The 16,512-nt window shown below is 38.9% G+C and overlaps 1 protein-coding gene across 3 annotated transcripts in view; it reads right to left on the bottom strand.

Moving 5' to 3' along the window:
* Positions 1–16,512, bottom strand: part of cgn (cingulin) — a 138,725-nt gene that overhangs the window by 95,719 nt on the left and 26,494 nt on the right. Inside the window, exon 1 of one of the 3 annotated variants that reach the window (XM_062965279.1) lies at positions 2,530–3,047. The exons of the other annotated variants lie outside the window; for them this stretch is intronic. The gene's annotated coding sequence lies outside the window, so the exon portion shown is untranslated. Of the gene's footprint in view, positions 1–2,529; positions 3,048–16,512 lie in introns of those variants that run through there. 3 annotated transcript variants of the gene reach the window in all.

The following is a 16,512-nucleotide window of genomic DNA, read 5'->3' as shown; positions in this document are numbered from 1 at the left end:
GAAATGCTAGAACATTCTAACAGCCACTATGTCAGACTACACAGAGAAGCCATTGACATCCACAAGCATGTAGACAATTTCAACAGAAAGGAAGAAACCATGAACATGAACAAAATCTGGCTACCGGAATGAAAACCTCTAAAACCAGGACAGAAAATAAAGGACACTAAAAAAAAAAGGGAATTCCAGACAAGAAACAATCAAGGCCAGCTAACACCTCCTAACAAAGGATTCCTCCAGGCAGGAAGCAGCCAGTCTTTGAAGCTGCAAGGCCATTCAATGCTAATCAAGGTAATCAACTGCAACATTCACACTTGCCTCAAACAGACGAGAGTTCTTTCGCCCACCCTGGACATTATTCCACAGATATATAAACCCCACTTGCCTAGTTTCCAACAGATCTCACAACCTCAGAGGATGCCTGCCATAGATGTGGGTGAAACGTCAGGAGAAAAAGCTTCTGGAACATGGCCATACAGCCCAGAAACCTTAAAGCTACCTCATTCATGCTGACTGCTCACTCCAAACCTGGGATCTAAATTAGTATTGCATTTATTTAATTTATATACCATCTTATCACAAGCAAAAAAGAAGTTTAGATCAATTCCCATTATAACTTGCAACAGAACATCCCCAAATTACAGGTGTTTCAGCCCACATTTGGGAAAGTCACACCTTTGAACTATAACTCCAAGAATCCTGCAGCCAACATGTTGTCCAAATGTAAATCCTGAGTCCATCCAGTTGTGCTTCCTCTAGCTCGCGTCTTAAAGAGAATTCCTTTACCACAAATAGATCAAAATATAAAATGACACTCTGTAACAACTTCTGAAACATTTTCTGTTCCTGGTTGAAAAGTGTTATTTCCTGTTTACTTCTGTAGGATTTCTTTTGAAAATATTTGATCTACTTCAGAAACTTTGTTTTTGTGGCTGCTACAAACTATATCGATTTGGTTGAAACTCAGTGAGATACTTGTTGAAAAACAATCGCAATATACTATATATACTCAAGTATAAGCCTAGTTTTTCAGCCCTTTTTTAAAAGACCGAAAAAGCCCCCCTCGGCTTATACTCGGGTGAGGGTCCTGGTTGGCTTATATTTGGGTCAGCTTATACTCGAGAATATATGGTACATTTATTATTATTTTCAATTATTGTTGCTACTATTACATTTATTTTACTCTATTTTTGTTATTATTAATAATAATACATTTATTATATCACTCATCTTATTATTATTGCATGTATTATTTTACTCTATTTATTATTACTTCTATTATTTTCCTGTATTTATTATTATTATTACATGTATTATTTTACTCTATTATTTTTAAAAGTATACATAAGCACATTTACATTGAAAAAGAGAATAATGACTTGATCAGAGTTGGACAGTCTTATCTTAAATTAGAGCTTGATGTAAATATTAAAAAAACATTTAACCTACTGATGCCTCAATTAATGTAATTTTATTGGTATCTACAGTAGAGCCTCACTTATCCAACACTTGCTTATCCAATGTTCTGGATTATCCAACGCATTTTTGTAGTCAATGTTTTCACTATATCGTGATATTTTGGTGCTAAATTCATAAATACAGTAATTCCTACATAGCATTACTGCTTATTGAACTACTTTTTCTGCCAAATTTGTTGTCTAACATGATGTTTTGGTGCTTAATTTGTAAAATCATAACCTAATTTGATATTTAATAGGCTTTTCCTTAATCCCTCCTTATTATCCAACATATTCACTTATCCAACATTCTGCTGGCCCGTTTATGTTGGATAAGTAAGACTCTACTGTATTTGGGTCAGCTTATACTCGAGAATATATAGTACATTTATTTTTCTCTATTATTGTTGCTACTATTACATTTATTTTACTCTATTATTATTATTATTATTATTATTATTATTATATTTATTATTTCACTCTGATCTTATTATTGTTGCATTTATTATTTTACTCTATTATTATTATTATTACATGTATTATTTTACTCTATTATTATTAAAAGTATACATAAGCACATTTACATTGAAGATGAGAATAATGATTTGATCAGAGTTGGACAGTCTTATCTTAAATTTGAGCTTTATGTAAAGATTCAAAAACATTTAACCTACTGATGCCTCAATTAATGTAATTTTATTGGTATCTATTTTTATTTCTGAAATTTCCCACCCTCGGCTTATACTGGAGTCAATGTTTTCCCAGTTTTTTTGTGGTAAAATTAGGTGCCTCGGCTTATATTCAAGTATATACGGTATATGCTGCACGATGTCCCACGCAAACAAAGTTTTTGCAATTGAATAAACCTTTTTCTAAAAAACATTTATAACCCAGGAACAAAAATCGCGTTTCCTAGTGTTAGCATATTGCTTAACAGATTTGGCGAGACAATGCCTTCCTAATTTTCAAACCTTTTCAAAATACCAACTCAAACTGAATTTTGGAAATAAGCCTCAATTAAAACCTACTAGCCAGATCTACCTGGCCAGGAGAGAGGTTATAACAGACTCACCTTTGTGCCGATACGGTTATGGGAATATCTCCCACTCTCAGGAGGCTGGTGGAGGTGTTGCGGTTCCCCGAAACGTCAGGGAGACCATTTAACATTGAGCCAAAATGGCAGTTGAAAAGGAGGAAAGAAAAGGATGTTGGCTGAGCGACTCGGCAGCCTGGAGAAACCTGAAACCGACACACCTGAGCTTGCATCACGGCCCCGTCGCCTTCACAGGTGCCGATGTGGGCGGGATAGCATTCCTCAGGCACAACCCCGACCTTTTACCGGCGAGGCAAGGCCACAATGTCCCAGGTAAGAAGCGATCGGAGTGACGGGCACGTCCTTGTAGCGGATAGAAACTTGTATCGATCCTTTATTGACTGTTGCACAGCAAACAGGACAATTACTTACAAAGTTAGGACCGCACAATTAACCAGGAAATAACACTTTCAAACCAGGAACAGAATTTTTTTCAAATTTATTACTACCGTATATACTCAAGTATAAGCCGACCCGAATATAAGCCAAGGCACCTAATTTTACCACAAAAAACTAGGAAAACTTATTGACTCGAGTACAAGCCGAGGGTGGGAAATGCAGCAGCTATGGGTACATTTCAAAAATAAAATTAGATACTAATATAATTACATTAATTGAGGCATCAGTGGGTTAAATGTTTTGAGCATTTACTGTATTTCAAAGAAAAACAGTAATCTAACTCTATAAGTGGAAAAGCAACAATCTATATACAGTAGAGTCTCACTTATCCAAGCTAAACGGGCCGGCAGAAGCTTGGATAAGCGAATAACTTGGATGATAAGGAGAGATTAAGGAAAAGTCTATTAAACATCAAATTAGGTTATGATTTTACAAATTAAGCACCAAAACATCATGTTAGACAACAAATTTGACAGAAAATGTAGTTCAATACACAGTAATGTTATGTTGTAATTACTGTATTTACGAATTTAGCCCCAAAATATCACGATATATTGAAAACATTGACTACAAAAATGGCTTGGATTATCCAGAGGCTTGGATAAGCGAGGCTTGGATTAGTGAGACTCTACTGTATATAAAAGGGTAGTGACATTTCAGCCTAGGACAAAACAACAAAACTACACGTCCCAGAAAAACTAAACTTGGCAGCACAACCCCTCATCCATGCCTCTACGTTCATACAACAAACAGCTCCAGCTACTCCAGAAAACGGCCAGGCTTTGAGGCTGCAAGGCTATTCACTGCTATCTATATATATAAAAGGGTAGTGACATTTCAGCCTAGGACAAAACAACAAAACTACACGTCCCAAAAACACTAAACTTGGCAGCACAACCCCTCATCCATGCCTCTACGTTCATACAACAAAAAGCTCCAGCTACTCCAGAAAACGGCCAGGCTTTGAGACTGCAAGGCTATTCACTGCTATTCCACCTGGCCAACAAAGGATTCCCATAAGCCACAGCAACGCGTGGCCGGGCACAGCTAGTAACTTTATAATAATCATCATCAGCAACAGCTTCATTTGTCTACACCACCTGTATGGGAAACATTAGGTTTCCAGATAAGGGATTCTCAATCTATTCTTCTTTTAGGACAGTGGTTCTCAATCTTCCTAATGCCGTGACCTGTTAATACAGTTCCTCACTTTGTGACAACCCCCAACCATAAAATTATTTTCCTTGCTACTTCATAACTGTCATTTTGCTACTGTGATGAATCGTAATGAAAATATCTGATATGCAGGATGTGTTTTCATTCACTGGACCTAATTTAGCACAACACCCGATACACCCACATTTGAATCCTGGTGGGGTTGCAGGCGGGATTGATTTTGTCATTTGGGAGTTGTAGTTGCTGGGATTTGTAGTTCACCTACAATCAAAGAGAATCCTGAACTCCACCAATGACAAAACTGAACCAAACCTGGCACAACAGAACTCCAACCAATAGAAAATACTGGAAGGGTTTGGTGGCCATTGACCTTGAGTTTGGGAGTTGTAGTTCACCTACATCCAGAGAGCACTGTGGACTCAAACAATGATGGATCAGGACCAAACTTGGCACAAATACTCAATATGCTCAAATTTGAACACTGGTGGAGTTTGGGGGAAATAGGCCTTGACATTTGGGAGTTGTAGTTGCTGGGATATATAATTCACCTACAATCAAAGAGTATCCTGACCTCCACCAATGATGGAACTGAACCAAACCTGGCACACAGAACTCCCACGACCACGGAATCGTGAAGCTGGAAAAATGTTTTTAAAAAATGCCTGAGTCTGTCTAATGTATGTTGTTTGTCTGTTGGCATTGAATATTTGCCATATACGTGTTCATTGTAATCCGCCCTGAGTCCCCTTCGGGGTGAGAAGGGCGGAATATAAATACTGTAAATAAAATAAATAAATAAATAAATAAATAGAAAATACTGGAAGGGTTTAGTGGGTATTGACCTTGAGTTTGGGAGTTGTAGTTCACCTAATCCAGAGAGCACTGTGGACTCAAACAATGATGGATCTGAACCAAACTTGGCACAAATACTCAATATGCCCAAATTTAAAAATTGCTGGAGTTTGGGGAAAACAGACCTTGACATTTGGGAGTTGTAGTTGCTGGGATTTATAGTTCACCTACAATCAAAAGCCCCTTGAACTCCACCAACAATATGGCCTGGGCTGTGGCGCAGGCTGGTGAGCAGCCAGCCAGCTGCAACAAATCACTCTGACCAAGAGGTTATGAGTTCGAGGCCAGCTCGGAGCCTATGTTTGTCTTGTCTTTGTTCTATGTTAAAGGCATTGAATGTTTGCCTTGTATGTGTAATGTGATCCGCCCTGAGTCCCCTTTGGGGTGAGAAGGGTGGAATATAAATACTGTAAATAAATAAATAAACAACAGAATTGGGCTAAACTTCCCACACAGAACCCGCATGGCCAACAGAAAATGCTGGTCTTTCGCGACCAGGTTGAGAAATGCTGGTTTAGAAAATATAGACAAGGAAATAATAGGAAAAAAATAGCAGAATTAGAAATGAGTAATTTTTTTAAATTTGGAGGTGCGCAATGAATACAGCTTCCTGAATGGAATCCTTCCACACTCCTTCATCCTATTCTATAAACCTATAAATAGCAACCTGTGGTTTTCGAAGACGTTTCCAGAGAGATGTTGCGGCAACAGCATTAAAGGCTGACAGTTTTATTAGTGGACTCTGCCCCGGCCTTCTTCCCTTGCAACCAACAGGAGAAATGAGATACAGAGGAATAAATCAAGAAAAATACAGAGAAGGCCAACATCTGCATGTTTTGATCTTAGGCACTCCAAAGGGCATCTAATCTGCTCCCCTTCAGCCAGGCAGGAAAACACAATCAAAGCCCTCCTGACAGACAGAAAGCCTGCCTCTCTTAAAAACCTACAGATAGGTTTAATCCCTATCTGGAGATTTTTAAAGAGAGGCAGGGTGGCTGTCTGTCTGAAGTGGAGTGCTGGTGCTGTTCAAGTATCACAGTTTGTTGACAGATTTGCAGTAATTAACGTTAAAATTGATAGGTTTACAATTAAGAAAAATCAATTGAAACTACTGTTTACTATGAACCCCATGGAGCGGATATAGAGGAAATTACACAAGAATCAATTATGGGATAAAGAGCTTTATACAGGGCTGTGGCGCAGGCTGGAGAGCAGCTGCAATGAATCACTGCAATGAATCACTCTGACCAGGAGGTCATGAGTTCAAGGCCCGCTCGGAGCCTATGTTTGTCTTTGTCTTTGTTCTATGTTAAAAGGCATTGAATGTTTGCCTATATGTGTAATGTGATCCGCCCTGAGTCCCCTTCGGGGTGAGAAAGAAGGGCGGAATATAAATGGTGTAAATAAATAATAAATAAATATACAGTAGAGTCTCACTTATTCAACATAAACGGGCCGGCAGAATGTTGGATAAGCGAATGTGTTGGATAATAAGGAGTCATTAAGGAAAAGCATATTAAACATCACATTAGGTTATGATTTTACAAATTAAGCACCAAAACATCACATTATACAACAAATTTGACAGAAAAAGTAGTTCAGTACACAGTAATGCTATGTAGTAATTAATGTATTTACAAATTTAGCACCAAAATATCACAATATATTGAAAACATTGACTACAAAAATGGCTTGGATAATCCAGAAGCTTGGATAAGGGAAGCTTGGATAAGTGAGACTCTACTGTATATTGAAAACATTGACTACAAAAATGCGTTGGATAATCCAGAATGTTGGATAAGCCAGTGTTGGATAAGTGAGACTCTACTGTAATTATGCCTTTTATATGCTGCAAAATTAGCAATTGGGTGGGGGGAGAGAACAGGGGCCAGAAATGCTAGGTTTCGAGAAGTATTAAGAAAATAAGAAATAAAGTGAAGTATGTACTGTAGTTAATGTTTTTGGGTTGCTAGAAGCAACCTCCTGCTAAATCCAAATCCTTTTTTAAAGGTTCTAGTTCTTACGGTGTTACCCACCTCTCCTAACAGCTCTGGAAGACGTTGAGCAGGTCACACTCTCTCAGCCTCCAAACAAATCATGCCCAGGAAATACAGCTATCTGATGCTTTGAGTGGGGTATTAAAACTGCATGAGACCACAATCTGAATACCAATTTGCCACAAAAACCACTGGTCAATCTCCTCTGAAAACAAAACCAGACCTATTAAGGAGATTGCCATATACCGTATATACTCGAATATAAGCCCACCCTAATATAAGCCGAGGCATCTAATTTTACCACAAACAACTGGGAAATCATTGACTCAAGTATAAGCAGAAGATGGGAAATTTCAGAAATAAAAATAGATACCAAAAATTACATTAACTGACGCATCAGTAGGTTAAATGTTTTTAAATATTTACATCAAGCTCTAATTTAAGGTAAGACTGATTAAATCATTATTCTCATCTTCGTCATTGTAAATGTGCTTATTTATCCTTTTAATAGTAATAGAGTATTTATTATTATTACATGTATTATTTTCCTTTATTTATTATTACATGTATTATTTTAAAGGAAAATAATACATGTAATAATAAATAGTATAGAATAATAAATGTAATAAGATCAGATTGAAATATATTAATAATAAAAATAGAGTAAAATAAATGTAATAGTAACAATAATAGAGTACAGTAATAAATGTAATAATAGAATAAAATAATAAATGTAATCTATATATATAAAAGGGTAATGAAATTTCAGCCTAGGACAAAACAACAAAACTACACATCCCAGAAACACTAAACTTGGCAGCACAACCCCTCATCCATGCCTCTACGTTCATACAACATAAAGAAAAGAAAAATAAAGTCCTAATTAGAGGGAGAGGAATAATTGTTTTTTTCCAATTGCTGCCAGTTAGAAGGCTAAGCTCTGCCCACTTGGTCTCCTAGCAACCCACTCAGTCCGGGGGACAGGCAGAGTTAGGCCTCACTTAGGCCTCTTCCACACTGCCTATAAAATACAGATTATCTGATTTTAACTGGATTATATGGCAGCACAGGCTCAAGGCCCTTCCACACAGCTATACAACCCATTTATAATCTTATATTATCTGCTTTGCACTGGATTATTTTGACTCCACACTACCATATAATCCACTTCAGTGTGCATTTTATACAGCTGTGTAGAAGGGGCCTCATATAATTCAGTTCTAAGCAGATAATATAAGATACTTTATTTTCCATACCACCATACTTCGCCACAGCAACACGTGGCCGGGCACAGCTAGTATCTATATATATAAAATAGTAATGAAATTTCGGCCTAGGACAAAACAACAAAACTACACGTCCCAGAAACACTAAACTTGGCAGCACAACCCCTCATCCATGCCTCTACGTTCATACAACAAAAAGCTCCAGCTACTCCAGAAAACAGCCAGGCTTTGAGACTGCAAGGCTATTCACTGCTATTCCACCTGGCCAACAAAGGATTCCCATAAGCCACAGCAACGCGTGGCCGGGCAAAGCTAGTAATACCAATAATAGAGAAAAATAATAAAAGTACCATATATTCTCAAGTATAAGCTGACCCAAATATAAGCCAACCAGGATCCTCACCCGAGTATAAGCCATGGTCCTAAACAAACAGCTGAAAAACTAGGCTTATACTCGAGCATATACAGTATTTGGGGTTCTCGAAAGCACAAAAGAACAACAAACAAGTCCACTAATTCTCTGTTCTCCAAACCCCAAAAACAGATTCCTGTTTCATTCTCCAGCTCTGATTATGAGAACCAACATTGCAGAAAAATGAGGTGATGCCGCTGACTTTTTTTCTCCATTTGCATATTTGGATTCAGGGTAAAAAATTCTACATTTTGGGATCAAGACAGCTGTATATACTATTTTGAAAAAAAATCCTCTTTTCTGCAAGGATGCCGACTTATCCCTCAAGGTCTATAAGACACTTCTTTGCTGCTTCCTTCCTCAGAAAGTGCTCTAATACTCTTTGCTTGCTCTCAGCACCCGCATCTGAAGACTTCAGTGTCAACTAGGAACATCCAGGCTTTTTAAAGCCCGTTTTCATTGGCGGCAAAGGCTCTGATCTTGACATTTCAGAGGCATGTGAATTTATAAGTCCTCTTCTATTCTCTACACTTCCAAAAGGGATTAATGGATCTTGAAAACTCCAAACCTCTCTTTCCATCCATCACGTTGCAAACACTTGAGAGTTCAACATCAGCCAAGGAAAGGAATAATATTTTCCCCAAAGATTCAGAGTGTAAAATTAAAATGGATGGCAATGGATACAGGCCAGTACCCAAGTCCCAAAATGCACAACTTCTGGTTTATTGTATACTAGCTTGGGTCCCCGCGATGCCCGAGTTATTTGAAAAGGGTCTTGTTTGTTTTGGGGTGTTAGGTAATATCAGTTTGGTCATATGTTACACTATTTCTTAGGAAAAAAACCTCAAGTCTTTGCTTTCGTTTTTTCTGAATGTTCCCATCTCTATATATAAATGAGTGATGGTATCACGGCGACCAACAAAACAACAAAACTACAGGCCCCCCAACCTCGAAATTTGACAACACAACCCATCATCCACACCTCTAGGTTGATACAACAAAAAGAAAAGAAAAATAAAGTCCTAATTAGAGGGAAAGGAATAATTGTTTTTATCCAATTGCTGCCAGTTACAGGGCTAATCTCTGCCTACTTGGTCTCCTAGCAACCAACTCAGCCGAGGGGACAGGCAGACTTAAGCCTCTCTTAGGCCTCTTCCACAGATTATCTAATTTGTTTTTATCCAATTGCTGCCGCTCCATGCAGTCATCCCACATGACCTTGGAGGAGTCTATGGACTATGCCGGCTCTTCGGCTTAGAAATGGAGATGAGCACCAACCCCCAGACTCAGACACGACTGCACTTAATGTCAGGGAAAACCATTACCCTTTACCTTAACTACCACCTATTCCTCAGTACTTTATTTCCCATACCACCATACTTCGCCACAGCAACGCGTGGCTGGGCACAGCTAGTTAGAAAATACAGAAGGATGTGGATGAACTACAATTCCCAAAAATCTTGGTCAATCATCCTAAAAATCCACCAGTATTCACAGTTGGCCATGTTCGGGCTATGTGCCAATTTTGGTCCAGATCTGTCACTTGCTGGGTTCAGTGTTCTCTGAATACAGGTGAACTATAACTCTCTGATGCCAAGGTCAATCACCCCAAGTTGGCAGCGTTAGGTATGTGTGCCAAGTTTGGTCCAGATCAGTCATCAATGGGGTTCAAGGGCTCACAAAATACAGGTGAACTGTAACTCCCAGAGATAAAGGTAAATCACCCCCAAAGTCTACCAGTGTTCCCAGCTGGCCATGTTGAATTTATGTGCCAAGTTTGGTCCAGATCAGTCATCAGATGGGTTCAGTGTTCTCTGAATACAGGTAAACTATAATTCCTAGATATCAAGGTCAATCACCCCCAAACCCCGCGAGTATGCAAAGTTGGCCATGTTGGGTCTGTGTGGCAAGTTAGTTCCAGGTCCATCGTTGGTGGAGTTCAGTGTGCTCTTAGACTGCAGGTGAACTATATATCCCATTATACAATATACTATGCTAGTATACTATACAAACCCTTTAAGTCAGGGGTCCCCAAACTAAGGCCCGGGGGCCGGGTGCGGCCCTCCAAGGTCATTTACCTGACCCCTGCCCTCAGTTTTATAATATAATATTTTTATATCATTTTTAATAATATAATATATTGTATATACATATAATATTGATAATATTATAATGTTATACAATATAATACTAATAATACCACATAATAATATTAATTATATGATATATATTATATATAATATTACAGTATAGTGGTATAGTTCAATATATATAATGCTAATATTGTGCTATGCTAATAATATAATATATTGTATGTACATACAGCTGCTCTGAGTCCCCTTCGGGGTGAGAAGGGCGGGATATAAATGTAATAAATAAATGTAGCAAATGAATAAATAAATAAATAATTTTAGACTTAGACTCGCCCAAAGTCTGAAATGACTTGAAGGCACACAACAACAACGACAATCCTAATTAACTTGACTATCTCATTGGCCAGAAGGAGGCCCACACTTCCCATTGAAATCCTGATAGGTTTATGTTGTTTACAATTGTTTTCATTTTTAAATATTATATTGTTCTTTCGTTGTTGTTTTGCACTACAAATAAGACATGTGCAGTGTGCACAGGAATTTGTTCAGGTTTTTTTTTTTCAAATGATAATTCGGCCCCTCCACAGTCTGAAGGGTTGCGGATCGGCCCTCTGCTTTAAAAGTTTGGGGACCCCTGCTTTAAGTCATGGTGAATTCTCCCCAAACCTCTATAGTATGTTCAGTTGCTGATGAAATCCTGTTTGCTGTATGCCATAGAAAAGAATAGGAAAAGGTCAAGGGAGAGGCAGTGGGTGGGGTCATGCAAATGGAGAGAGAAAGGAACATTGGGATGTGCTCACTGTAACCTGCAATGTCCTGGGAGAGAGTAACTTAGTGGTTCTACCACACTGGGAACTATAGCCTGTTGGTGGAAGCCAGAGGCTGTCTGTGTGAGCTGACACCTGTGCCACATACACACAGATTTTCACTTTTATTATCTGTATAGATAAAAATGCTTGGCTGAATAAACTACCCTATATATACGAGTAGAATAAGCTGACCCGAGTATAAACTGAGGCACCTAATTTTACCACAAAAAAAACCAGGAAAACTTTGACTCCAGTATAAGCCGAGGGTGGTAAATCTCAGAAATAAAAATAGATACCAATAAAATTACATGAATTGAGGCATCAGTAGGTTACATGTTTTTGAATATTTACATCAAGCTCTAATTTAAGATAAGACTGTCCAACTCTGATCAAATCATTATTCTCATCTTCTTCAATGTAAATGTGCTTATGTATCCTTTTAATAATAGAGTAAAATAATACATGTAATAATAATAATAAATACAGGAAAATAATACAAGTAATAGAGTAAAATAATAAATGCAAGAGTGAAATAATAAATGTATTCATAATCATTAAAATAGAGTAATAGTAGCAACAATAGAGAAAAATAAATGTAATAATAGAGAGAAATAATAAATGTACTCTATATTCTCGAGTATAAGCTGACCCAAATATAAACCAACCAGGTCCCTCACCTGAGTATAAGCCGAGGGGGGCTTTTTCAGTCTTAAAAAAGGGGCTAAAAAACTAGGCTTATACTCGAGTATATACAGTAATAATTTATGTATGTCTTTTTACAACCATGTTCAGATCTTCTAATGCCTGATGTCTAGATTAACCTGATCACAGCTCACAATTAGAGTTTAATCCCAGATGATCGACCAGTTTTGCAAATCAGCTTAATTTATAGAGCAACTCACAGGCACCAGATCCCCAATGGCTTTCCTGAAAATCCACTACTTATAGGTTTGCTGAAATCATATCTGAATTGAAATGGAAGTCTATTTTCACCTCCTATTTTGGCCCCAAAAAGTCACATCAGATGGCTCCGACCAAGGAAGAGGAATGCTGGGAGTTGGAGTCTGGCATCATTCACCTGAATAGTCCAGCTTCTGCTGTATCCTATGCAAATTTGCTGTACAAGGAAATTAAAGATAAAAACCCAAAGTGCTGTTAATCATAAACCAGGCTCTTGAGTGCAGAACAGAAAAAAGATGATGTAGAAATTGCTTTGTGGTTATTTATTTTTAGCAGCACCTGAAGCACTGCACACTTGGAGGCAGGAGAAAGAGACACTGAATGCACTAGTAAAAGCATTGAAAGTCCTGTTTCTCCAAATTCCTGCATATTAAAATGTGTCAACTGAAGACAGAGTTTTCGGCAACAGTGCCAAAGACAGAGGCAAGTCCAGAGGAAAAATATAGGCTTGTATTACTTTTATTATTGAGACATCACAATCTCTGTCTCAGAGGGTTTCAGGCAAGGGAAAAGCTGCACATCACAAGTGCTGAATCTGACTCAGCACATAGATGATTTTTGAAAAAGCAGATTACAGGAGTCATCTTCACAGATCTGCCAGCAGCTTATGATACTGTAAATCATCGCCTCTTCCTGAGAAAAATGTATAATACCACAAAGGATTACCACCTCACCTGCTTCGTAGGAAATCTCCTACAAAACAGGAGCCTTTTGTTAAGTTCCAGAGTCAGAGAAGCAGATGGCAAAAACAAAAGGACACCCTGTCTCAGGGGAGCATGCTTGCTCCATCAATATTTAACATTTACATAAATGATTAGCCACTGCCAGAAGGGACAAAGAGTTCCATCTATGCCGACAATCGTGCCATAACTGCTCAAGCAGGGAGCTTTGAAATGGTTGAACAGAAGCTTTAGGTGCTCTTACTGCCTATTACGGGGAAAACCAACTGATTCCTAGTCCATCTAAAATGCAGAAGTGTGCTTTTCACTTTAAGAACAGGCAAGCATCTTGAGCTCTGAGGATCACCTGGGAAGGAATCCCACTGGAGCATTGCAAAACACTGAAATACCTGGGCATCGTCCCCCATTCTGTATCTTTGCATTTCATTTTTTCTGCCTAAGTGGAGTATCTTGCATTTGTCCCTGTTGAACTCAATTTTGTTAGTTTTGGCTCATCTCTCTAATCTGCTACTCTGCTTCTGAGTATGCATGCCTAGTGTGGAATACATCTCACCGTTGATGTGGCTCTCAATGAGACATGCCGCATTATCACAGGATGTCTACACCCTACACCACTGGAGAAATCATATTATTTAGCTGGTATTGCACCACCTGATATCCGCCAGGAAGTAGCAGCCTGTAATGAAATGACCAAGGCATTGACATCTACGGCCCATCCTCTGTTCAGTTATCATCCAGCATGCCATTGCCATAAATCAAGAAATACCTTCCTAAGCTCTACAGAGATACTGACAGAAACACCTCAACAAGCAAGAGTCCAAAAGTGGCAGGCTAAAACCCGGAAGCTCAATCAGTGGGTGATACTGAATGAGAAATTCCTTCCTGGGTACACAGAAGACTAGACGACTTGGAAGGCACTGAACAGACTGCTCTCTGGCACGAGATGCAGAGCCAATCTTAGGAAATGGGGCCACAAAGTAGAGTCCACGGCATGCAAGTGTGGAGAAGAGCAAACCACAGACCACTTACTACAATGCAGTGTGAGCCCTGCTACATGCACAATGGAGGACCTTTTCACAGCGACACCAGAGGCACTCCAAGGGGCCAGCTACTGGTCAAAGGACATTTAGCATAACGCCAAGTTTTTAACTTTGTGGTTTTTAATACATTATAGCTGTATTCTCAATTTGCTTCTGACAATATTGCCAAGAAGTCCCTATGATACCACTGACATAAGTCAGAAATGCCTTGTATATACACAACAAATCAAAACCAAAGTTTTTGGAAAAACCAATCTGATCCCACTATAGACAGGACAGCCTTGTTGGATCCACGTGGAAACTGCCCAATTGAGACTATTGGGGCCTGGATAAATGCTCTAACCACTACCAATGCGATCTGCTTCCCTGTTGCCTTCCAATCTTCGTGTAATAATTAAAGAAAGTTAATGACAGACTTGACAAAGGGATTCCTCCCAGTGTTTGCTTCCTGTACGTTTTGACTCTGGGACTAAAATTCAAACATTCCCCAATCTGGAAACAAGGAACTAAGAGACAATAAAAGAAGCTAAGTGCCATGTTCCCGTCCCTTTTGAAGAGCCCCTTTCAGTGGGAACCCAAACCAACTCCAAAAAAAGCAGTCTAACAGGTTTTAGTGAGATAACAGAAGAGAAAAGTGCAAGAAAAAAAATTCAGCTGCAAGGGGGGGGGGGGGGGAGAAATGAATGAGTCTTGGTTGCCAAAAAATACATATCCAGGCAGTCCCTGATTTACAAACATCCAACTCATAGTTAAGAATGAGGGTGAAGCAACAGGAAGTGAGAGAAATCTACTCCTTTGAAGGGAAATTCACTCCTGAAAGGGTTATTATCATGGGAAAAAGTGGTCTCCAATGATGTCTTAGCTCCAATCCTTGTTTCCACCACCCACATTTTTTAAAATCCAATTATCAGAGGAACACAAAGTGAAGTGAAATCTTTTGAACAGGAACAGCGAGAGCAAAACATACACCACGGGCAGGCGGGGGGGGGGGGGGGGTAACCTTTACAGAACCTAACTTGTTCGTAACTTGGGAATGCCTATATATTGGCTATAAACAGTCGGGGCTGTGGCGCAGACGGGAGAGCAAACCAGTTGCAATTAACTGCAATGAATCACTGACCAGGAGGTCATAAGTTAGAGGCCCGCTCGGAGCTATGTTTGTCTTGTCTTTGTTGTATGTTAAAAGGCATTGAATGTTTGCCTATATGTGTAATGTGATCCGCCCTGAGTCCCCTTCGGGGTGAGAAGGGCGGAATATAAATGCTGTAAATAAATAAATAATAAATAAAATTGTGGTTTGAAGATCAGGCAACAACTCTGGGGACCACATAAGACACACTCTTTCAACCTCAGAAGAAACAAAGGCAAACCCCTCTCCAAAAAACCTTCGCAAGAAAAATCCATGATAGAGCCTAAAGGTAAAGATTTCCCCTGACGTTAAGTCTAGTTGTGTCCAACTTTGAGGGTTAGTGCTCATCTCCATTTCTAAGCCAAAGAGCCGGCGTTATCCATAGACACCTCCAAGGTCATGTGGTCACTGGCATGACCGAAAGGAGAGCTTTAACACACTGTGCCACTATGATAGAGCCTACCTATCCCCATAATTTCAAGCCAAGAAGTAGGCTTTAGTTTTTAGGGGGCTTTGGAAACACCAAGGAATTCAAAGGGCACAAAACTGAGTCCCAACTGAAGTTTCCTTTGATTTATTCTCATTTATGAATGCTTCCTTTCCTTTCCTTTGCAGACTGATTACATTTCCCTGCAATGTGATATTCCCCGCTGGCCTCCCCAAGGATTCGCTAGGTTTTATAAAAGCTTAAGAGGGTTTAATCTCACCCCAGAACTGCTTGTACTTGTTAAAGAATCAACACAAAAAGAAAGGAAAAAAATATGTTTACGGTGCAGATAAGCCAGCACAGAAGAACAGGGGTGGGCGCTCTAAATATCCTTTCTCTTGCATTCATTTAAATGCGTTTACACAGAAAAAATTCAAGAGATTTAATACCCGCAGTCCAAAAAAGGTAGCACCTATTTGTGTGAGCCATCATTATATTATTTCTCCGTTTTGCAATAAAGAAAACAAAGCATGTCTCACCTTCTATTTAAACAATCCCTTCCTTCTTCAACCATTCATCACATTATGATTATGTGTATTTGTACCCTGCTTTTCTTCTATGACTGGGACCTAAAGTGGCTTAACTTCAAAAACTTTATAGGTAGAAGATGAGTAAGGACAATGTTTGTATTAGGGATGATGGAATATATGGAAATGATAGAGCATTTTCAAGCTTCCTCATCTGTGAAATGGGCACAACTGC

The sequence above is a fragment of the Anolis carolinensis genome, unplaced genomic scaffold (assembly GCF_035594765.1).
Source record: "Anolis carolinensis isolate JA03-04 unplaced genomic scaffold, rAnoCar3.1.pri scaffold_14, whole genome shotgun sequence".
Classification (NCBI taxonomy): domain Eukaryota; kingdom Metazoa; phylum Chordata; class Lepidosauria; order Squamata; family Dactyloidae; genus Anolis; species Anolis carolinensis.
The sequence above is the reverse complement of the archived record's forward strand: the minus strand, read 5'-3'. Positions and strand labels throughout refer to the sequence as shown.